Genomic DNA, 26,678 nt, shown 5'->3' on the forward strand with positions numbered 1-26,678 from the left:
ATCATAAGTATACGTCCCTGGCACAGTGTGTGTCTTGTACTTCTCTCTGGCGTCGACTTAACGTTTCTGTCAGACATACATAAGTTGGATTAAAGTTAGAATCACTTCTAATTTCGACCTTTCATTATTTTATAATTCTTTGAATGTGTGATGTCAGGGAAATTATAATAGTACTGTTTAATGTATAGACTATATCACACCGACCGACGCCCCCTGTACACTCTCCTACATCAGGCTATGATTGTGTTCCCGCGGCGGGAAGACATATCCCCAATTAATTACATCTACTGATCAAGTACTCGTTACAGGGGTTGAACCAATGTAGACGGATCCCATTGCTGTGTGCGACGTAATTAAAATCTAATTTGTCAGACATCAAATTAAGAGACCGTCCCCTGTTACATGACTTCCCTGTTGATCGATGTTTGGATAGGTATCAAGAGTTCAAGTTCTTTAATTTTATCACCGAATAGAATTTTATATATCCCTATGGCCGAACATAGCAGCCCTTACATAAAACCCTCTCCACGGCTGTCGTTAAGTAATGCGCTCAGCTTGACGTATTTTCATGTTACATATTCAAAGCTATATTTGTTATCAACTTATTGGATACACATCAACATTTGAATCACATTTGTCTTCCTTTAGCTACCAATGGTACACACCAATTCAACTTAATATTATCTCCTTATTAAGTAAACCGTTCGCGGTGAGAAAAAAAAAAGAAAAAAAAAAAAGTTAGAGAAAGCTAACAATACTGTCGACGTTTTCGTTAAGAAGAACAGCAGATGGATGTGTTTACTCGCAATTTTCAGTCAATTTGGTGGCGTTGATGACGTTAAGTAGGCTGTGTTGAAAGCGCGTGGTTGTAGACATAACCGTTGTGGATTTGGATTGGTTAATTGTCTATGTACAGGTAGTTTGTAGTAACTTGTAGCGGACAGCACTAATCAAAGTGACACGGCCAAAAATGGCCAACTTCAATATTTGTGGAAATGCTATCTGCCCACGTAAGCCACAGACTAAGTTTGACAACAAATAATAAAGATAAACAGCAATCAGATCTGACCTGGTATCCGATGGTTAGATAAACATAATATTCCTGGATCAAACTGACGTACCATTCAACTCATTCTAGTTTCTGCATTTATCGAAGGTTATTTAACGGATCAAAAAGAGAATTTTCCTTGTGGTCAAAAGATAAATAATACAATATAAGTATAACCGTACTATATTTACATATATATATATCCCACTTTTCAGTTAAAACGTTTGTAATTGGCGGCTTTACATCAGAATGGTGATCGTTGAACATCACAGAAAATGCTGGCTTGTACACTGTTAGTCGATAATGCTGTATTCCACATTAATAGCCAGTATTTGTTATTTGTTGTTACAGATATTCACATTTCACGTATTTGTGTGTGTGTGTGTGGGGGGGGGGGGGGGGGGGGGGGGGGGTCTACTTATCAGACAATAATGATATCACATGCATTTCTGATGCTCACATCAACAAGCTACTTATTCGTAAACGATATTGCATCGTTTTGGTAAAAACCGTACTAAGCACATGAAATCGACGGCAATACCGTATTTTAACGTATTGTTTTACAAAATGATTTAGATAGTGATACAACAAATGTTTAGAGATAGCGCGTGATGTTTAAATATCCTAAACCAACATGATTAAAAAACATTTTCAAGTAAAAGAGTGTATTTGAATCTGTATCAGGTCCGTAAAAGACTGAACCCATTAAGACACCTGTCTTGCCTGAAGCTCTTCTCTTTGTACTCTTAACATATTTAATGACATATTTAGTTATACTTTCAGTTACCTTATACATATATTTTTTTATTTTTATTTTTTAGGGTGTAAACATATTAAACTGGTAATACCATAACTACATTCTATTAATTTCACTTTGTACTTTTAATTAAGCTGAAACCTATTCAAGTGGTTGACTTTAGACATTCCAATTATGACTACAAACTTACGAATTGATTACAGACCGTAATGTTAAAAATGGTTCATATGTATTGAACATAATTTAGCATTTGATTGTTATATTAAATATTTATGGAACTAGTTCTAAAATTGGTGTTTAATTCTCATTAACCTTCTTTAATTGACTTCTGCCAAAACAATTCAAATATGTACTTAGACTAAGTTAAACTATTTTACGTGTTGAACAGTTGCACGGTAGTCCAAAGAGTTTGCAACGCTTTACTTAAAACTTCATTAAAACGCTGTATATTGTCACAGTTGTAAAAACTAGTATATGTTGTAGCTATTGATGGTTCCAGCACTGCTTCGGCCAAACATAAACATCTGATATAGATTGAGTTTTTGATGCACTGCTTAAACGATGCATTTCGTATTTGAGTGGATTTCCATCATTTAACAGGAAATATTAGGACCAGTACCACATGTGGTGCTAGGAATTATACCTTGAGGAACATAGTCCCATACATCTAAGTTATGTCTAGTCGTGTTGATTTCGTACACCTTACATGGGCATACTACTGCAGTACTATTTGTCCAAGGTAGATGAATGGACATTCGCAATTTCAAGTTTACATTACAGTTCACAACTTTGTATTAAGATATTTGTAATCATCAACCGTTTTTTATTATCATTATTATAGCAAGTGATAGAGGATGGCCCGATATACCCTAACCAAGACGATATAGAGAAGAAACGTTGACCAATCGTAGACCTGATCACAATAACAAAATGTCAAGTGAAGAACCACAGATATTTTAATATGGGCAAACTGTTAGACGTAATAAACCGTTTGTTGTTGTTTTGAAATGCACGTGTCCTCTCCTAACGCCCCAAAAAGTATCGTTAGCCTAAATAAAAAGACAAGTGGGATAATAACTATTCTAGAAACTTATACATTTAAGGCGGTGTTTATGGTATATTAGTTGTGCAATAAAACTGATATATAAAAAAATAAACAAAAACGTTAAGCGTGAGGGCACTCGGGCGTGCAAATGTCGTGTTTTTACCGAGCCAAGCACAATGCCAATTTGTGACAGGGAGGGATGCAACACGTACAGTAGGGGAGATTTAGTGATTGATTAATCTACTGGATCCTTATATTGTACCAATTAGACATTACTCCTTTCAGCCGGTGTTTTTAACTTCTCTGTAACCAATACCGGATGTATTCATATAGAATCAAATCAACCGTCAGCGATCAGGGTTCGTATTATATTCCTGCTTGATTTAACGCCAAGTACGCCGAAGATGGTAATTTCTACTCACCAAGGGGGTTGGATTGGATCTGAAATGTCACACACTTAAAAAGATTAATCAGTTTTTTGTTAATTCCCATTTATATAAAAATGACTTAAAACGTCCATCACCTCAGTTTGGGATCCGTCATAGCGTTGCCCTTTGTTAAGGACAATTGTAGCGCCACCGTCCCGCCATTTTATCTCCCCCTGGGATAGGGGAGTTGCGTTCATAATGTCGTCGCTAGCATAACGTCATCGAGACCATGGCTGGCCAAGTTATATTACACATGATATCTCAATATTAGAGTTATCAGAATGGATTAAACGGTAAAAAAACGCAATTATTAGATTTGTCATGTGCAGTGGAGGACAGATTGTGGCTATGTTAAATATGAAGAAGTGCAACATGATCTGCATATTTAATGTGTGTCAGTTTTTGTATATTAACTCCGTTCCGTGTGTTGTAATGCACGCGCTAATGACAGGGCCGAGCGGCATCAGGCTATGTAAGATGATCATGCGTTAAAGTGAAACATAAATTTCGTATGTTTTCATCAATATTAAACTGAAGCAACCACTCTGGTATCTGATTTCGTCACTATTAACCTAACCCAATCATGTTGCTAACTTTATAGGACATTCATACATAAAGAATATTAACAAAATAAGTAAAAGTTAAACGTTAATGCGCCTAGCAAGAAGAAAAAATACCTACTGAGGTTTTTATAATGTGAAACAAATTTGCAAAGTTTTTTTTCTGAAAGAATAAGATTTTGTTTATATGTTTAGCCTAAATCGCCTTGTAAAATATATCTTTTATATCATATTTCTGCTTTTTGAAAAAAAAAAAAATCTTGTTATGTAAGGCCGCAAAGAGTGACGTGTCAACACAACACAAAATGCAGTTGTCGTTAATTCAGATTAAGAAATATATGGCAAGTAATGCCATTGACCAAAGTGGATGTTCGTTTATATTGCGACGTCTTGCATTGGTGGCAATGCTCGTTATACGAGACGTATTATTTGCAATGGTGAGAACCGAATGTCGGCGGACTTTGACGGACGGGACCGGATTTAGCCGTACGCTAATTGACGTGATGGAAGTATACGTGTTATGTCTTTGAGTGTACGTATAAATTCTGAAGGCCTCCGAGGACCGACCAGCAGAAATAGTTCCTACTGTATTACAAAGGATGTACGTAATACACATGATAACATATGATGGCATTGATCTTTGTCACAATCGCTAACGCTTCTATATATGGTCATATCAAAACTCATATCAATGTATGAGTAGACTGACGCCATTATATTTCAGGTGTTCATACAACTGTTTTGGATTGACTTTGATTATCAATATGAATCCAAACTGAAAACAGAAAACAAAAAAATCCATAAAGTTCGTACAAGTTGCATTTTCGGATTTAACTGTTCGTTTCTAACTCAGATTTACTTAATCTGGAATAGTGATGTCCAGTTAGTTTAAAAAACTGTTAGTTAAATTCGCGTATGTTAATTGTTGATTCTAAATCGCCCAGGACATGTTAAATGCTGCAGAGGAACAGTGTCCATTAATCAACTGTTGAATCATTTATTTGGACATTTTATTGAAGAAATGCTTTTTACATGGACAATATATCTTCTATTGAACACATTTGCTTTTCAATAAGTGAAAGAAATGGATGGCTGTGTAACCCTATATCAGATAATCAAACCCAAGATTAGAACAATCCGGCTATACGTTGCTTTGACACCTCCAAAATGGCCAAAACGTTGATGTGATCTAACATCTTTTATCGCACTTAACTGTGCAAATGGGATTAGAAAACAAACCAGTTTTTCTTTAAACCATAATGCTCCGACCAAATATATGTATGTTAAATACTATAAAACCCAGTCGTAGTCTGTCAATGTATAAAACAACTGCCGGAGTTCATAGAGTCTCAAACACCATGTTACGTCGAATCCATTTTGAAATCCGATTCGTCATTCAAAGTAATTTGATTATTTGATATATACAGATTACTCGCATATCCAGTCTTGTAGGAGGGAGCTAGCCTCCTAAAATATCCTACATATTTACGTATAAAAGATAACATTCATGGGACCAGCAGTCTGTGGCCTACACTACGACACGTGTTAGGCGGAAAACTATCATGACATTTGGAAAAGATAATCCGGACGGTCCTTTATCAATGACATAACTTGTGGTCGAACCCATTCCTGCGACAGTTTTGCTCGTACCGGCCCATTAGACGGAACAGATTCCGGCGGTGCGGGTCGGGGCCTTGTCTATATGACGCGGGGGTCAACGTTACATGAGTATAACGGGAAGTCCCCCGAGACTTCCTTAAGTGTTGACACACTCATGATACGGTAAAAGCGCATGCTATCGTTGTTTTACAGGGCACGTGTTCTTTGAAACCTGGAGCGTGCGAGGGTTATCACTCCTATTTAGATCCCAAGTCGAGACCAGAGCAGTGTGCATGTGCGTGTTTGCGATGGAAGACACGCATATCGCGTAGTATGACCTACGCAACGCATGACCGAATGGCCGCGCCAGGTCAACTTACAGCGTCCCGAAATCAGACTTAATTAGATCGTGCATATTTCCTACTTGAATACGTACGTTGTATTTGTTCTCCACCTCATTCAGCCTAAAAATCGATATTGAGGATTGTTTTATGTCACTTACAGCACGTTTCAGCATTTTCTTTCAAACCTCGTATCAGCATTGTCACTCATTAAGTTATTGTTAGTAGTATGAAGTTAACAATGCTTCCATTATATTTTTTCTTGATCATGTGACTTTGTGGTTGATCATCAATCAAACGAGAGCTACAACGAACGGTTACAGTACCAAGAGAGGCTAGCACCTGTTTCATTAGAGTAAATGCTATTTACACTTCCTTGATGCGGGCGGAAAAACACAAGATTGGCCCGTCCTCAAGGATAAATGAATTAAGGCATTACTTAATTGGAATCATACACATGAGACACTGTTAGGTATAGGGAACCCGTTACTATAGGTAATATAACATCAACCTAATAATACGGGACAGTACGGGTTATACAAATAGTGTGTGTCGGTCGTCAACTCCACGACACCAAACTTGTTGTTGTTCTCTACTGGACGATAAACAACCCTCCGCTTACGTCTTCATAACAGGTTCAAACGCACGATTCGATAGTTACCAGCTTTGAAAGACAATTCACTGAAACAAAGTGAAACAAAAATCGTCCTTTTTTTCGTGGAAACTTTTAAAAATCGGAAACACTTCGTAAAAGATAACGTGAACACAATATCCCAAGACTATGTACATTCCTCTGTGTTAGGTGCTACACGTAGTACATTATGGGAAAACGATAACATTCTTGGTCATCACTTATGTCTGCGGACTTCTTATTCTTTCGTTTTTCTTTGATATTTAAATTTCAATCGCCCACTATTGGAGTATTGGACGGCTAGCAGCTCGGGATGCCACAATGGAATAGGACGCACCTAGGCGCTGTGTACGCTGATGGGGCTACTTGATCGCTTGTTACAGAGACTGAAGGGGTAGCAGAGAGACGACCTGACCATGACAAACAGACAAATCCTTCTTAGCCAATTAAAATCATCACAAACAGCACTGTTTACCCCCCTACTTCGTCTTGCGTCAATACAAATATAGTCTCCTCAACCACTGGACGTTCACACGTTTTCAGGCTTTTGAATGTGAGTGGTAAGAAGGATTTTTTGTTCAGAGAATGTCTTTTAAGAATCTCCAATTTCTTTTATACACGCTCTCAACTCCGTCGACAAGAGAAATGTCCAATATTGTCGACATCCATTGTCAGAAACGAGAATATCCTTTCTGAGGTCAAGTTACAATCGAATTAAAACTTCTTACTTAACCACAACGTAAACTCGATTTTAATGGTACTTTCTCTTTGGTAAATGGCGGGGTTTGAAATCGATTAAAATGTCACAAGAAAAAAATTAACGATTACAAAAAAAGTGTCCAACAATAGCCTTGCGAAGTTTGAACGCTCTGTCGCAGCATCTGAAGCAATGTGATAGTTTATCGCTGTTGGTCGTTAATGAATATCTTGGTTGAAATGTATGCACTTTAACAGGATGAGCGTCTTGTTACCTCAGATCGCTTCATCAACGTCCGTACCGTGTTAACAAGTGTATTATTTTCAATAAAAGCCTCTCATTATATAAGGCAGTGTAAGTCGAACTAAAAGTGTATTGTCCGAACGGCTCGTATTTTGGTTCTGTGGGTGTATTTAGTTAATGCACCAAAAATATCAAGAAAAGATGCATAACTCTGGTGAAGAAGTCAAAACATTTTTAAGGATCCCTGCCCCACTGCGCTGTGGTTTTCCGTAAAAACAGTGACATCCAATCAATTTTGTTCAGGATACTGTAGCACCGTTTGTAAAACAAATTGAGGACTACAGTTCGAATCCTGGTCTAACCAAGCTGATCTGTCACACTTAAAACACTGTTGTTGGTTATTTTTGTTTATTTCATCTCTATTATTGATTTTGTCATAGAAATCCTGCAAGGAATAGTTTTCTTTTCAGAACTGACCTATCAAAGCTATAGTCGTGCCGGAAAAGCAAGTTTCGAATGCATACCATCAGTTTTCGGCAGTGGTACGGGGTTCCTGCATCACGACCAATGCTACCATAAATGACTAAGATATCGACGAACGTATGAATTATATATCAACCTATGAATAGGTAAACAAGTTTGGTTTTGGGATTTCGTTTGACTCATATGCAGAGCAAACAGTACTATTGGATACATACAGTGACAAGGACATCAATAAACTGCCCTTGTAGGTTCAGGGGCGTTAATACTAAAGACTAGCGTAGGCTTCCTATATATCGAGAGAGATTGTCCTGATGCGTCTTCTACATAGGAGACTTTAAAGAAGAAACGAATATGCGAAATCCTTTTGTCGACTTCTATTGCATTACTCTGTCTCTCCTGGCATGCCTATAGTTTAACCACTTTTTCCTTCTGCATGATCCTGTAAGACCCTAATGTGTCGATGGGCCAGTGAGAATATCTATTGGCCATACATGGCCCTACATTGTTATTATCCCGGTTATGCTATCGTGTAGCCCTGAGTGACCTTATCGAGTTAATTAGATGTTAAGACTCTGCACAGAAATTAATTAATTGCATAAAGAAACGTGTATCCAATCAAACATCGTCACACTCGGCTGAAGATTTAAGACACCCAAACGCTGTTTTCCGACAACACGTTCTAGTATTGTTATACCTTTCTATTAAAACGAGTACATAACTAGTACCCTTAGCTCATTCAATAGTAACTCATGACCTATATTGTGTTCGTTCCTGCCAGTGGCAAGAAAGCATATGAACGAAAGAATAGCAATTTATGTGTAAATAGGTATAAAATATGAAAGGCGCGAGCCTAACTCAGGAGATTACTATAAATAAGTTATGAAGATAATCATAGCTACTTTGGTGTTAATGGTTCTCTCGAGGCTGAGCTTTCCAGATCCACAGGCAATATTCGATCTGTACCAAGTGGAAATAAAATGCGTTTATAGGAAACACTATATACCTAGATTACCAGCGTTGATAAGGAAGATATAGATAAGCGATACGACTGTTTATAAGTGTTTTCCTACTTACTACTGCCAACAGATGTGAGAGGATTACTGGATCGAGTGAGAGAGTATGACGGCCGGCTACTGTAATAGGTGGAGTACAGGGCGTCTACCTTCCTTCAATAGTGTAAACACAGCAATCACGTAAATACTCTCGAATATTTATTTTTGAGAGGATGCCTGAAACGAACTTTAGAATTTGTAAAATTAACAATAGCATGTACCCCAAATGGAAACTTCTTTTTGAAAAGATATTCCCGAAATAGGACACCAATAGTTTACACTGTTGGAAAATGTATTGCTTAGTATCAAACAACATAACACAGAAAATCAGTTAAATTGTTGGTAAAATGATAAAAGTTCAATCCACGTTTGTTTATTATTTATTTACGTCGTTGTTTGAACCATTATACTTCTGTTAGAACTAAGAAACAATGTGTTTATTTGATGAGATCCGAAGTGAAGAACATTTAACGGCAGGTTTGTAATGGAAGGTGGCAAGCATCTGCTATAGATGTGAAATCGAACCAGGCGAAATGTGTTACAAGACGCATTATATTTATAGAAATGTATAATCCCTTTGAGTAGTTATCGCTCTGAGCTATAAAAACCAACTGTCGACTTCATCTAAGGGACCTCAAACTCTTATGATGCTACAGTGTATAACGTCCAAGTGTCGACTTAAACTGTGGGACATCCAGCTATCATTCTGCTATGATGTCCAATTGTCGACAAACTATAGAACCTACAGTACTTATTTCTCTATAGCGTTCATCTGTCGACTTAAACTGTGGTACATCCAGCTATCATTCTGCTATGATGTCCAATTGTCGACAAACTATAGAACCTACAATACTTATTCCTCTATAGCGTTCATCTGTCGACTTAAAATGTACATTGTAGGACCCTCGACACTTATGCTGTTATGATTTCCAACTGTGTACTAAAACTGTAGAACCTCCAACACTTATGTTGTCCAATTCGCGACAGACTGTAGGACACGTATTTTGCTATGACGGCCAACTGTCGACAATCCATTGTATTGATAGAATGAGAGTAAATGCTCAGCATTTCACTCAACTGTTCTGTCAAAGGTGTTTCCTTTATAAATGCAGTTAGGGGTTTGTTAGACTAATCCTGAGGTGCAGTTATGATGTCGTTTACGTAAACAAGGTCAACGACACTGTGTAACATCGTTGGATACCCGAACAGTTTATCCCTAAATAATAGACCCGGTGCACATTGCTAGTATGACTGACTGAGCCGTGTGCAAATAGCTAGTAGTCTTGGCTGTACCCGGTACACATGGCTATTTTGTCTTGGTATGTCCGGCAGGTTGCCTGGGAGCATATAACGCGATATAACGGTTACCGTTGGTAATGGATTTAAGAGCTGCCTCGTTTACTAACTTGACCAGGTGCGTGAGTTTTGTGTAATTTATTATTTCTCATTGAACTATCCAGTTAAGAAAAAGCTGTCAAACTGCAGAGAAACTAATAGTATATTTATTTTCTGTCTACATATCTATCATAATTATCCAGACAAACGTCATCACCCTAGTTACAATCAGGATAATTACATCTTGATAGACAGAAGGAGAAAGTAACCGATAAAACTGCGACACCTTAAATGAAATTAGCCCTAAGGAAGTGACAGCTAGGACCTTAAGACCCGTCACGATCTATATATGGTAGTTGTTCAGCTCACTACAGCTCTGTCAGCACAAACATCTTATTACATCTGTTATCCTGGAGTTCGATTATTCTAAAATGTAGTTTTAAGATTAAAAGTGGGAATCTTATTATAAAAAAATATATTGATCATATTGTATCCCTGAAAACTTCGAATGAATTAAAAATAAAAACAAGACAGAAAGATAGGCATGCCTTGATTTGCAGATATCCGATCACACATTGTCGCAGCCCTCCGGCAATAAGAGGCACGAATGCAACTAGGGTCAGCAAGTATCCATACTGCTTGGTGTTTAAATTAGTGTCCGAAAGCATTGAATGAGGATTTTCTTAACAATAGACGTTAATTACTGCCCCCTAGCGCTTTCCCTAATCAGGTTCGGCGGATGTCGATACATTCTGACGGTAAGCAGTCTCACCTATCGCGAGGAAACCCTGAAACTGCGGAATGATTTTATAAATGGAGTTATTTTTAAGAAAAAAATACTTCCGCTTTACTTCCTTCTGATAAAATCTCACTATTAAAATAAATGTTCTTCAATTGTGTAAGGTAAACGAAAGCGGGATTAGCTTCCAAATTGTCCCAATAACATCAGAAAACAAAATATATGTAAAATGAGCGTGCGATAATTAGCGAACTGGAGTAGAAATCGAATGGTTCAACAAAAACGGGTCACGCTGATTGAGTTGTAGCGATACAATTGAGAGTGATTGTATACTGATAATACGGGTAATTACCACAGTGTGCTGTGCTGCCTGGTTTAGAACAGTAACGCGATGAGGCGGTATAAGTCAGGTTTGTACCAGGCAGGTAAAAACGCCGGACAAATTATATGTCCGCGTAAATGAGAAACAGTCTAAATGTGGAATATAGTATTGACATATTATCACCACCACCACCACCACCACTATCACAGTCTCCGGCATAACAACCACCAGTACACACCACCACACACAAGTTAACACAGTCGGCACCATTACAGCATCTCGAACCACCAACCAGAGACAACCACACACACCTTCATCATCTCAACTCATAAAACAACTTGTTCAGTTTCATATCTTTACCATTACCTTCAGCACAATAATGAAGGACAAGTTACTGCCAACCTCAAAGACACCTAGCTTAAGCATTGTTCACTTCCTCACCAATCTCTGTCATTTACCCGCAGTATGTCAATAATGGTCACCTACCACTCACCTGTAATATGTTTATTATGTACATGTAATTACAATATGACAATAATTGTCAGCACAATGCAAAATTGTATGACATTTACGGTGACCACGCTTCGAAACTCTATATTTACAAACAATATGAACATTATGACCATTTCGCTTCCAAACTCTACTATATTCATGTACTTACAGTATGGCAATAATGGTGACCTCGATACAAAAGTCTGTGACATTGAACTGAAGTTTAACAGCAATGGTCAACTCTATATAAATTTCTATATGACATTTACCTACAGTATGACAATAATGGTCACCTCAATACAAAACGTTATGTCATTTACCTGTAGTCTATCGCTATGATATTTACCTACAGTCTATCGCTATGACATTTACCTACAGTCTATCGCTATGACATTTACCTGCAGTGTCTATCGCTATGAGATTCCTCATGCATGCTGCTGATCTTAGCACAAGGACTTTCTGTATAGATGTGCTCCGTTGACTATACACTACTTTTTTCAATCGGAGAGGCTTCAATATACGCTGTAAAAATGTTACGACTGTCATAGATGGTTTCCTTCCTGATAATTCATTATCTACCATGTTTAACAATTTGCCCAACATCGTTGGTGACCAACTTACGTTCCTAGATTTAATGGCAGACGCAATGCCACATGCCATTTGTGATGCATGGAACGCTAATCTTTTTAGAACACCTGGTTTCGTATAGGAGTTTTTTTTCTGTTGGGTCCAGGATATCATTTTATCAGGCTTTGCTTTCAGATTTTGTCCTTGAGTATTTAAAAATTGTGTCACATTATTTTTTTCCATTTTTTCTGAGATACAATAAGGATAAATAGTTTTAAATTTCCTTTTTATTAATTTCATTAATTTGCTTTCAATATGCGAAAGCGGAAGAACTCATCCGTTTTGATGATTAATAGGAGATCTTTCTTCAACGACTCTCCTCCTCCAAAACGTTATGATTCCAAATATGCTCTGGTGCTAGTTTTTGTTCTCTTATTGTCTCGATGGCTGTGAGTCTCGACAGCACTTGCTGCCAAATAAAGCAGACATCTTTACAATTGTGTATAATGAATCTTCTTTTCTTTCCAATTAAAACGCAATAAGAACTTCTCTTGACCTTTTTATTTCATTTGTGATTGAATGTTTCATACGCAGAGAATAAATTATTCATGTTTGCAAACATATTTTTCAAGATGCGGGGTCCTACAAATGAAGAAAGTCTTTCGAGTTCAATCAGATTCTTTGAACATCGAACATTTTCCGTCCAAACGTGTTGCAAACAATCTTTGTCGTGGGAATATCATTAGCATAGAACACATTTAATTTGTAAACGATTCGGAAATGATTTGTCGAAGGTAAGTTAAATATTGCCATGTGGTGGGATCAATGTCGGCTGATTGAGATTATATGTATGTTTGCCGCTATGTCAACAAGCCTAAGTGACCCCGATTCGCGCCCCTTGCTCACAACTTATTGGTAAACAAACGGATCCGTGTCGTCCACGTCAGAATCGATAGCACACTCAAATTAGCATTGGCATTCTTAAACGAACACGATAATTAAGAAGCGTTACTTGGTCTAACTTGGCGTTCAAGTGGTCGCCTGAACTGGGTAAAGATTAGCCATGTCCTACTTGGACAGCGTAATGTGACACGGGTCAGGTACGCGTATGTTCACACGTGAGTTAGGCCAGCCTGTAATGTTCACAGCAGTGTATTACACAATCGTGATATTTATGTTAGATCACTTAAAATGAGTTTTTGTGGAATTCAATTGAAAAGAAAATAATGTAACATCTGTGTTTAAAACAAGTTCTGCTACATCTCCCGTCTACCCCTCTTTGGTGTTTGTCATATCAATTACAATACATATTTGTTGAAACGACTGTTATATAAATTATTGTATATCGCATTATCGCGACATAGCTTGGTAAAAAATGTCCCCCATCCCTTTCTTGTTATTTATCATTTAAATATGTTTTAATAAAGAGATCGTTTGAATAGCCGGATAAACACTGCTGCCAAACACACTATGATCTTTAATACACTATGATGATTGTACATTGACTATTGTGTACACTTTCACATTTTGTACACAATAAATGTTAGCACGTCTGGTCTTTGAAACTTTGAAACGGTAGGTATCCCTACCTCGTAACCATAAAACAATTGCTGAATGTATAGAGACGAATACACATATGCTACCAGGATGGCACCAAGGTCTGGACTCACCCTTGCGGACTTGGTCATAACTTTGATGTTTTCAGGGAAAATACAGACAATGGCAGATAGTTATATAAAGCCAGGTAAATCGATTAACCAAAACTATTTTGACAAGATACTTAATTGTTAAGAAAAATATTTCAGGATCTTAGAACAGTATGACCTACCCATGTTACGTCCAGGAGAATAGCCATCCCGTAATATTGAAAAGGAGTGTGAATGCCAAATCCAACTTCATTTTATTTGATACAGGTATGCAACCTCCATGTAATATGTAAGCTGTCGTAAGATCTGACAAAGATTCTACAATCATAGCCGTTGTCTGTAAATACTATAGCGTAAACCGTTTACCTAAATAGCTCAGTTTGTTGGACAATGCTGATGAAATACACAAACGATGACACTGTCCACATAGTTTCTGTCCTATTCGTGCAATGTAACCGCCACAGTAGCCATCGAAAAAAGCTCACGAAAAAACATTGCCACACTGTTCATTCATGTCGTGATATCAGATGTTGATTTTCTAAGAATTCTGTGAGCATCTAAAGAACTTTAAATCTCCGTCATTGCCAACACAATTTCATTTATATTATAAAATCCTCCAACCTGTATACCACCGTTTTTCTACCGAGAGATATAGATACCGTTAGAAATATTAGGTATATTTGTTTTTCCTCCCTAACACTGACGAACTCCGACAGAAATGTCTTATACTAAATAGATTATTCCTATTTAATTAATTATCTCACTTCCAACAAGACAAAAAAAGCATAGATGATGATATAGTCCACTTGATCGATAGTTTTGGTTGGATTTGAAGAAAGACTATTTTAACAAACTATTGGATCTACGGACCGCTTGTAGGCGATCTGTTTGTGTATGCTATTCAAGCTGAATTAATACAAAGTCTATTAAAGAAAGAAGATAAGACTCCCCAGCGATCCTTTATTTAACCATTAAGATGGCATGATACTTCGAAAACGACTTGCGTTTTTTTTACTTTCCGGGATTGAAATAGAAAGGGGAAAACAGATTCCACTTCTTCAGCTTCATATGATGATATCTTTTTAATCTTACGTAAATTACTTTAAGGTACATTCAAAGGATGACAGACACACACACTGCAGACAATCTGCAGATTGTGACAGCAGTCTTACTTAAACAGATGTATACACGTCATTCCCTACCTCCATATGTACGAGTGTGTGTATGTGTGTGTGTGCTTGTGTGTGATAGACGGATGTGTCAACGTCAGCCCCTGCCTCCATATGCACGAGTGTGTGTGAGAGAGAAATAGCCAGATCTGTCCACGTCATCCCCTTCCTCTATATGTACGAGTGTACGTGAGTGTGTGTGAAAGAGATAGCCATATGTGTCCACGTCATCTCCTACCTTCATATGTACGAGTGTGTGTGTGTGTGTGTGTGTGTGTGAGTGATAGACGGATGTGTCAACGTCAGCCCCTGCCTCCAGATGTACGAGTGTGTGTAAGAGAGAAATAGCCAGATGTGTTCACTTAATCCCCTTCCTCCATATGTACGGATGTGTGTGAGAAAGATAGAGATATCCGGATGTATCCACGTCATCTCCTAGAAATGTGTGTGTGTATGTGAGCTAGATGGTACAGAAGTGTCCGCATTGCTATTGGCCTGTACAATGTCATACAATTCAAACACTACTAGGATGAAAGTAAGGCACACAGTGTCACTACACCTCTAACCATTGTACATGTACATGTAGAAACAGTATACCAAACATTGAATTACTTTACACAATACAGCTGCTAGCCTAGACCAATACTATACCTCACCCTAGAAAGGTGGTGATGACTGGCTTGTTAAGTGATGCCATCACCACACTAACCATCCACAGGATCCGAATCTACGATTTCATGGTCATAATCCGACATACTACCTACCGACTGTGCAGTACAAACCAGAAACTTTTTGTACAAATGAAAACAAAACGGTCGTATTTGTTCTTCAGTAATAAATAACATACCAGCTTCCCAAGGACTGACTTAGCCATTTTTTTCTTCCTAATTCATCCAAATTACTGTCGACAAATCGCATCCGGACAAGTGAATCCCCAGTGTTGTATATTTTCCGGCTAGCAGTAAGATATGTAGACACTAAAATATACGAACCTTTGAGAAGTAATATACGTTTGACGGAATAGTGGTATATTGGGTAGAGACAAAGGCATTCAAGGTTCTCCGATGACTATCTATAATCCTTCCTATTCACATTTGTCGCTTTTATTATTATACATGGGATTATTTTCGCGAACAAATTAATGAAATGATTTTAGCATTTTAATTTATTTCCAAAGATATGTACAGTTTAATTGTTAGCTTGTTACATGTATGTGTCCCCTCAATGCATAAAACAACATAGCGGGGAAGATATACTTGGCTAATCGTGGGCTTTGTCCACTCTGTAATTTGATAGCATGCAGTAATACTTCAGGAATTTAATGAGAGAATACCTCAGCATTAAATATCATAACTGATTGCTAACGACAGCTTATCATATCTCTGAACTGACGTTAATGAGTCTGTCATCGTCCTAGCTACAGGTCCTGTTAAATATCAGACAACAAAACAGCATCTCTCTACATCTCGTCAGTCTCAAATTAAACCCGACCACGCGCAAATCTATTCTGATTCTCCGAGGAGTGTGGTTACATCACCAGTTTGTCTTTAAAACGACACAAACACATGTTTATGGTAAAAAAGTCTTTAAGACAAAGTAATTTGTACTTGTTTGTACATTTCGATGTTGACATAATCTGGAAATCATTTCTCTCAAGGTTGTATGGAATGAAATTAAACCAGGATAACCACCCACAACTTTCATATAGTTTGGGCATGCGTGTAGTCGGTCTCTTCTGATGTCACGTTATAACGGCAACCAGATATGCATTGGACGGCAGACAGGATTTTATTTTACACTGTAATGGAAATAATTTTTGGCTAGAGGCTACGGTCGCCAATCAAAAATCCACTATAAAATGTAAACAAATTCACACATACGCTGTTGTTTTCTGAATATGTAAGCATGACATCATAGCAGGTATTTTTCGCTTGTTTTAACACTTTTCTTATATAAAGTATATATTGGTCACGTGACACTGCGTGTGACTACCTTTCAACAGGTTTAAGACCGTATCAGCGTTGTTTTATTGTCGTTATCAATAGGACTTTGAGTTGCGTTGATGCAGGTTTTAATTGAATATCCCTCGGCTTGACATGGACAAACTGAATTGTTATTTTAGCTTTTAAGCATTAAATCAAATTGAGAATTGCTTATTTTTTAATACTCATTTTTGACGAATGATTGAATTTACAGGGAGAAAACTGTACGCCTATTATCGATGTGTGGTATTGCTGGCCTTTTAGGAGCCATTACAGCAAGCAGGCCTCTAATATTACAATCAAATTCAGAAACATTTCCCATGAGTGTGACACAACAGTCAAAACCTTAAAGCCACATGTCTACATAATCAATCTGTGCATCTACTGTTGAAATGGTCAACCTCGGGCTAAAACATCGCTTAAGTTGCCAATGAAAACAGATGTAGCAGCCATTTTGTCTTTTTGATATCGACATGAATTAGGACCTTATCACGTATTATATTTTGTTTAACCAATTTCTTACATGCCCTGGCAACAATAATGGACGCATTATGTGTTGCATATGTACCAACAACAAATTTCAACACATTTCAATATTAACAGAGTTGAACGTTACGAGGAGAATTGGTGACGGATAGGGAAATCAACCGTTATCGTAAAGACTCTCTGCGGTAGCATCTGATATTGATGAATTACGTAATTCAACGAAAGACGTGGCCTCGAGAGCAGCAGATTTACAGTGTAGAGTTCCGATTTAAAAGTTCCACATGGTGGCAAACAATTAACTCTTAACTTTATTAAACACACCTAGAAAACATTTTTTATTCAAAGCGGCAAACTCTGCAACAGCAATTGTATCACACTGCAAAGTGATAAAGAATTGAGACAAAATGTCAGTCCTCTCTACGAAGAGCCGCAACCGGTTACGCCGTTTCAAAAGGGGTTAAGTATTAACTCATACAGAAAACGGTTGACGACTGACTTATGTAAAACCTGTTAATGTTTAACTCAGAAACAATATTTTCAACAGTGAAATCCTGCAAAAGTTGACAACGGTTAACTCATAAACAAAACACTTACGGTTGACTCATAAGCGAGACGGTTAACGGCCTACTAATGCATAAAATGTTAACTGAGAAGTGCGGTCATCCCTTGATCAAATCACGTCACAATGCTGCAAAGCATTCACTAGGAACGCTATTTATTTCAAAGTTTCAATTCTCTCTTTGCAGAGCGATGAGCCGTTAAACTGGTTCAGAAGTAAAGCGATGAACAAGTGACTTAAAATATTCTTGATCGATACTACTGTGAACGGATGACTCAAACGTGTCAATTCTCACTCTACACTTTTTAGGAGTATATATCTGGCAACTGTCTATAAACACAAGCTGTATACGTGCTCAGTGGTATACTGGGGGAAACGTTATCTATATAAAATCAGTGGAGAAGAGATAATGATCAGTCAGGTGGGTCTATAAATACGGCCCTACTTGGGTACCAAGTGTCCACTTCCACCTACGATTACGTCAGTGTACATACTTCAGGGGGTGACATGCTCGGTGTGTAAGTGTTTATTAGTCAAACTCGACATCTCTGGCAGGAGAGTCACGTGGTGCGACAAACGTCAAAACTTCACTTGTAGCGTAATACATCAACAAATTATTCAATTAAAAATTAATTGTTTTGTTCTGTCAATACTTTAGGTAAGCATTTCCAATAATAGAAGACATAATAGCTATATCCTGTTCCGGTGACTTGATAAACTTTCTTGAAAGTCCACACAGATTTTCCTAAAACAATTTACATTAGTAAACAATATAATTATATCATAAAGATCGAAATAAGTCTGACATATTTTGCTTATTGCCGAACAAACGTATCCACAATGGTTTAAATGTGTCCGTTAATTGATATCATTTATTAAAAAGACGGGAGAGTTTGTCATCAGTTTCACGAACATTTTTTGCATTGATTTATTTTCCAATGCGAAAATCTCGAGCATCAGAAAATGTTATTCAACTTCATTATTCCTTTCCAATGGACGACTTAGTTAACAAAAGATCGGAGGTTAAGGACTGTACGTATACAAACTGGTTGTGTTTGCTATTTGTCTTGGATAAAAAAGTTATTTTTTCATATAGAATATAGTCCAAGAAAGCACGTCTAAACGTCAGCAGTATTGTTCCGATAGGGAATAGTTGTTCACATATGTCTATACGTTAGATTTGTTCCGATAGGGAATAGGTGTTCACATATGTCTATACGTTCGATTTGTTCCGATAGGGAATACTTGTTCACATATGTCTATACGTTAGATTTGTTTCGCCTCCAAGGTAAAGGTCATGAACTAGTGTTAATGTTTGAAAGAAAGTAGACAATAAAGTTATTTTATAAAAACTAATAACGTTTATTGACGAGTAATAGAAACAGAAGGTATGCAATTACAACCGCCTGGCAACGGAGTTCACAAAAAATCACGGCTACCACGGAAAGTGACAGTTAGAATTCCATAATATTATATTGCATGATATTAGAGATTGCATTTTGTCCTGTCAACCGACAACACTTAAGTACTGAAAGTCATCTCTCATAGTGAATTAAGTTAAGAAACGTGAGTCGTTTTTCCACGCCAAATTTGTTTGGAACTGTTCGTGTTTTAGGATAAATTATTTGATAACAAGCTACCCTATTTAACTGCCAAACGTTTTCGTCAAATTGTGTTTTTTTATCAATTGACTACAAAATATAACTTAAAACATCTAAATAGTGTATTGTATTATACAGATACAATTAATCTGTCAACAAGACAACTAATCTATCACAAACACTACAGCAGGTACTGTCGCGCGTTCAAGTAAACAACACAAACCACACACGATTCTGTCTACGAGCCCAAACCCGATCTCCGGCGTTTCAAAACTCAGTCAAGATTGAAATTGAAAATATGATAGTTTATTGTATATATACTAAATACCTTCACTAAAGTTTAGTTGATAATGCGTTATTGTTCAAAGTAAGCAACCTATGGGATTCGACAATTTTCACCGCTTCTTCTTAAAAACCGCTTGTAATCTATTTTACAGACAAAGTTGTAGTAAGACATACTGTACTGTTCTCAACGATTTTGTGGTGTGTTATTGGAATCATGTTGACCGGACGATTCCGTGAGAAGGAATTTAACATTTGCTGGAGACTACTTCTTGTAGTTAACCAATTATAGAGCACTGATTATAATTGTGCCACAATACCGACGACCCGGCATTAATATCCTAAATACATCAAACGTTATATCTGTATTTGTTTGCGCAGTAAGACGATGTCCTCTGTTAGAAGGGCAGTTTCTGGAATTAAAATCGTCGACGACCAAAAGTAAAGTTATTATATTTTCATTTTTAAAGCGAAAGAGATATGGAACAATAATTTATTTAACCATGAGTAACGTCCGCCCTGATCTCATGATATTGTATTGTCACTGTTTTACATTTTTATATAGTTATCTAAAATTAAAAACATTGTACCACTACATAGGCCCATGTATATGCAATTTATTTGTGGCAAATACCTTTTTTTCCATTGCTGAATAAAGAAGATCATTAAACATTATTCTGAAATCGATCAGAAATATATGGTGTAAAATAAATGTACCAAAGTAGAACTTACCATTGAAAAATTGAAGCTAAATTGAGGTAATGCTGGAATAAGCTTTTATATAAACTGATCTGTGTTACCATTCACATCCAATTTATAGCAGAAAATAAATTGACAGGTACATTTTAAACAAACATAGACATATATGAAAACTTATAAACTCCATTCGAACTTGTAATTATGATACGTGAACACGTTGGATTTTTTTTTATAAAATGACCAGAACGAAAACACTCTAAAATGTAATTCTATTTCCCCAGCAATAAATTTCTATTGTATAGTATATGTAGAAAACGACCACCAAACCTACTGAGATCTAACTGTCAACTGTGATTGAAGTAGATCAGAAAGAAGTGGCGTTTACACCACTGCAAACACCATATACCTGTAGAATTTGTGTTTTTTTTTATATCATGTGTATTTAAGTAATTGTTTAAAAGCAACCAATGATATACTCCCCTGTCTAGCGAGCTCTATCGTATTCCCACGTGCATATGAACGTGCAGTGTAGATATGAGATGATGTGTAGGTCTAGGTGTAGGACGGTAAACATCTCCATTCATCAATTAATTATGGTATCTGTAATAACTTGTTTATACGCTGGCCATACTACCAAGCATGCCGAACTAGAAGCCATACAAAATGTAAAAAATATCAGGTAGTATGTATTTATCTTAGCAGTAAAATTGATCACTTGTAACGTTTTAAATATTCAGTAATCTTAATATAACATTTTCTTAGTTTTTCAAAGCAGCTAACAGCGGGCATAAAATAAACGGTCTGTCCACCTGCAAGTGCTTTTCATATAATCCATACGCAGCTTTTGTTCGTACAGAATATTGGTATGTTCGTTATTGAGTGAAAATGAGATTTTTTCCGTATACTAAAGGAAACCACGAGACCACATTGAGCTTTGTACAGGTAGTCAATGAAGCAATACATTGTAAGGAAATATACCGCTAATTGATATCTCTCTTCCAGCGTTTACACAGCACGTGCAATGTTAGCCACATAAGTTGTAATTAATAGCACTTTACATGTTTGTTAGCAATGCATGTTACGCGCATATTTGATTGCCTTTGTAGAAACAATTATTGTAGTTAGGGCAGACAGTAATAGATGTGTCCGCCCTATGACCGGCCTTGTTTACATACAAGTAAAACTTCGTCCAGCAATAAAAGTTCACCAACCAACTGTGTTAAGTCTAGAATCTTCCCTTCAGTTGGAAAATATCCGATATTTTATTATCATGCAGATAAAGGAGAAATAGACGGTTATAAAACACTTGTTGACTTACCTTTTGGTGAGAGCATGCACACTTCCCGATTTGTAGTTAAATAGTCTAATAAATCTCGTTCCTCTTCAGACGTGAAAAGCAACACACAAGTTAATTTGTTTCCATGAGATATTCACCGATTCGATTCCACGACCATTGCCATTCTGTTCTGGAAGAAATGAAAAGTAAAAATCTTCATAATGACAATTGTCCATCATAACACCTGCATACCTACACTAAGACAACTAGCACAGAGCGCGTGGCCCGCATAGCTACCGATCTGTGAGCTTTGTCATTGGCTCGGTACTACTGTCACTGTGATGGTTTCCTATCGGCTCATCAACCCACCACGTGATACTACTATAGGTTTAACAAAGTACCCCGTCTACAGGTTTAAACAATACTGTCTCACTGTCTATAAGTCGAGTCCGTCTCCCTGTTTATCACCGGATAATCGGGGCGGAACTGTCTTTTAACCGGAAATGCTACTCAAGTCACGATGTTTATTGAAGAAGTGAATGCTACTGTCAGAACGTCCGGCGCTATATAACGTAAGATGGCGCGGTCCGCTCACAGCATCCCTGTGGTAACAGTGTGTTTACTAACTAATGTAATGTGGCAATTATTACAATAGTTTAATAGTAATTATTACATTATGCACGTTTATATAGAATCGCTCGTTTTGTGTTGTACTTGCTCGTTTATCGTGGATGCAATATACAACAACCATCTAATGATACTATCCGAGGTGTACCGCGTAACCATAACACGCGACTTACCGTTTGCTACCTACGATAATATCCGAGTTGTACGGTGTCATGCCGTATTGCCCTAGATGTGCTGCACCAAAGGTGTACCGAACATAGATTATATACCCCATCCTATATAATTATTAAGGCCGGGGTTCGAATTTCCAGATCGGATGTGAAAAGATATGGGTTCACCTATCAGACAACATTACTTTTCTCCGGGTACTCTGGTTGCCTCCCACAATAAGACCTCGCGCGCTCATATCCGGGCCAACAAAAGTAATTAATTTAAGTTGAAACAACTATTAAAATAAATAGTTTATATTTTAATTAATACCTACCAACATACATTTTGTACAACCCGAGGTGTACCGAACACGGAGTATTTAACGCGTCCTGTATAATGACTACCTACGAAATAACCCGAGGTGTACCGAACACAGAGTATACAACACGATATGTATAAGGACTACCTACAAATGTAGCATACTTCCCGAGGTGTGCCAGACACGGAGACTACACCTCGCGCTATATAACTGCTACCTACAATACAACCCGAGGTGTACCGGAAACGGACATTACATGGTGAATAAACAACGTTCATTAGAGGACGATCTACTAAACTTACCGATGTAAATTTACAGTGCCATGTAAAACTAAAGCAACTTACTATTGATGTTTCCAAATTTAACGCGAAGAATATAAGTTTTTTTCTGTTTCTTAAAAAATAAAACCACCAGGCAGCAGTACGCGTACAAGTCACCGCTCCTTCATGGATGAGTCAATAGTGTACATATAAAGTCACATTGTAAAATCTTACTTAGGTTCGTATCCTTTTAAGTCACCGTGTTTTGACTGTTTTGCGCACCTGTAGTACCTGTGTCTACGGAATCCACCCGAGTACTCCGTCACCGCTGATTCGACTGACTGGAACTCTAGTCTTATCAATAATTAAGGGCGAGTAAACGCCGAACTGTTCCAATGATAATCAATGATTATGTTGAGGTATTAGTCAGGTACAGTGTACAAAGAACACACAATCATTAAACTTCGTTAATATACCGCCAATCTACGGTCGTCTTAACGGTTGAAGCGACACATTTTCCGTTGCGTTCGAATACGACCAGTCCCAGAGAATTTTAATAATCGAAACGAACACGCCCCCTACTTAACGCTGTTGCTGAGATCGGTGTTGGCGAGCGAGAGCACATAGCTATTATCCCAGTTATTAATACACAATTGACTGGCGACATGTTTTTAGGCGTTATTTATATAAATGTACGAGTTGGCTTATCACTACACCAAAATAATACCAGAATGTAAAAATAAACTCGGAAATGATTCAAATTATTGTATAAACTTGCTCAAATGATATCGACGAGTAAAAGATATAGACGATTTAATTACTATGTATTATACAGGACATATATAACATCAATTATGGAAGCGTCAATGGAAATTGATGGATAAGATAAGAAAGCACGCTATGCATTCACATATTTCTGTATCGTGGGTAAATAATTGTCTGCCAAATTAATTTGATACAGGTCTCCATCTGTATAGTGGGACGTGCACTAGTAACGTCGTGTAGACACATGTAAGTCTGTGTATAGATACATGTAAGTCTGTGTATAGATACATGTAAGTCTGTGTATAGATACATGTAAGTCTGTGTATAGATACATGTAAGTCTGTGTATAGATACATGTAAGTCTGTGTATAGATACATGTAAGTCTGTGTATAGATACATGTAAGTCTGTGTATAGATACATGTAAGTCTGTGTATAGATACATGTAAGTCTGTGTATAGATACATGTAAGTCTGTGTATAGATACATGTAAGTCTGTGTATAGATACATGTAAGTCTGTGTATAGATACATGTAAGTCTGTGTATAGATACATGTAAGTCTGTGTATAGATACATGTAAGTCTGTGTATAGATACATGTAAGTCTGTGTATAGATACATGTAAGTCTGTGTATAGATACATGTAAGTCTGTGTATAGATACATGTAAGTCTGTGTATAGATACATGTAAGTCTGTGTATAGATACATGTAAGTCTGTGTATAGATACATGTAAGTCTGTGTATAGATACATGTAAGTCTGTGTATAGATACATGTAAGTCTGTGTATAGATACATGTAAGTCTGTGTATAGATACATGTAAGTCTGTGTATAGATACATGTAAGTCTGTGTATAGATACATGTAAGTCTGTGTATAGATACATGTAAGTCTGTGTATAGATACATGTAAGTCTGTGTATAGATACATGTAAGTCTGTGTATAGATACATGTAAGTCTGTGTATAGATACATGTAAGTCTGTGTATAGATACATGTAAGTCTGTGTATAGATACATGTAAGTCTGTGTATAGATACATGTAAGTCTGTGTATAGATACATGTAAGTCTGTGTATAGATACATGTAAGTCTGTGTATAGATACATGTAAGTCTGTGTATAGATACATGTAAGTCTGTGTATAGATACATGTAAGTCTGTGTATAGATACATGTAAGTCTGTGTATAGATACATGTAAGTCTGTGTATAGATACATGTAAGTCTGTGTATAGATACATGTAAGTCTGTGTATAGATACATGTAAGTCTGTGTATAGATACATGTAAGTCTGTGTATAGATACATGTAAGTCTGTGTATAGATACATGTAAGTCTGTGTATAGATACATGTAAGTCTGTGTATAGATACATGTAAGTCTGTGTATAGATACATGTAAGTCTGTGTATAGATACATGTAAGTCTGTGTATAGATACATGTAAGTCTGTGTATAGATACATGTAAGTCTGTGTATAGATACATGTAAGTCTGTGTATAGATACATGTAAGTCTGTGTATAGATACATGTAAGTCTGTGTATAGATACATGTAAGTCTGTGTATAGATACATGTAAGTCTGTGTATAGATACATGTAAGTCTGTGTATAGATACATGTAAGTCTGTGTATAGATACATGTAAGTCTGTGTATAGATACATGTAAGTCTGTGTATAGATACATGTAAGTCTGTGTATAGATACATGTAAGTCTGTGTATAGATACATGTAAGTCTGTGTATAGATACATGTAAGTCTGTGTATAGATACATGTAAGTCTGTGTATAGATACATGTAAGTCTGTGTATAGATACATGTAAGTCTGTGTATAGATACATGTAAGTCTGTGTATAGATACATGTAAGTCTGTGTATAGATACATGTAAGTCTGTGTATAGATACATGTAAGTCTGTGTATAGATACATGTAAGTCTGTGTATAGATACATGTAAGTCTGTGTATAGATACATGTAAGTCTGTGTATAGATACATGTAAGTCTGTGTATAGATACATGTAAGTCTGTGTATAGATACATGTAAGTCTGTGTATAGATACATGTAAGTCTGTGTATAGATACATGTAAGTCTGTGTATAGATACATGTAAGTCTGTGTATAGATACATGTAAGTCTGTGTATAGATACATGTAAGTCTGTGTATAGATACATGTAAGTCTGTGTATAGATACATGTAAGTCTGTGTATAGATACATGTAAGTCTGTGTATAGATACATGTAAGTCTGTGTATAGATACATGTAAGTCTGTGTATAGATACATGTAAGTCTGTGTATAGATACATGTAAGTCTGTGTATAGATACATGTAAGTCTGTGTATAGATACATGTAAGTCTGTGTATAGATACATGTAAGTCTGTGTATAGATACATGTAAGTCTGTGTATAGATACATGTAAGTCTGTGTATAGATACATGTAAGTCTGTGTATAGACACATGTAAGTCTGTGTATAGATACATGTAAATCTGTGTATAGATACATGTAAGTCTGTGTATAGATACATGTAGGT

At 36.9% G+C, this 26,678-nt stretch overlaps 1 protein-coding gene across 5 annotated transcripts in view; it reads right to left on the reverse strand.

Annotated features, from left to right (window-relative positions):
* LOC110460719 (nitric oxide synthase, brain-like) overlaps window positions 1–26,678 on the reverse strand; it is a 167,106-nt gene that overhangs the window by 72,548 nt on the left and 67,880 nt on the right. For 3 of the 5 annotated variants that reach the window (XM_021513791.1, XM_021513787.1, XM_021513793.1), the window contains exon 3: window positions 22,082–22,229. The exons of 1 other annotated variant lie outside the window; for it this stretch is intronic. The gene's annotated coding sequence lies outside the window, so the exon portion shown is untranslated. Of the gene's footprint in view, window positions 1–22,081; window positions 22,230–23,686; window positions 23,783–26,678 lie in introns of those variants that run through there. One more of the 5 variants, XM_021513788.1, reaches the window with a different exon arrangement.

The sequence above is a fragment of the Mizuhopecten yessoensis genome, unplaced genomic scaffold (genome assembly GCF_002113885.1).
Source record: "Mizuhopecten yessoensis strain PY_sf001 unplaced genomic scaffold, ASM211388v2 scaffold10477, whole genome shotgun sequence".
NCBI classification, from domain to species: Eukaryota; Metazoa; Mollusca; class Bivalvia; order Pectinida; family Pectinidae; genus Mizuhopecten; species Mizuhopecten yessoensis.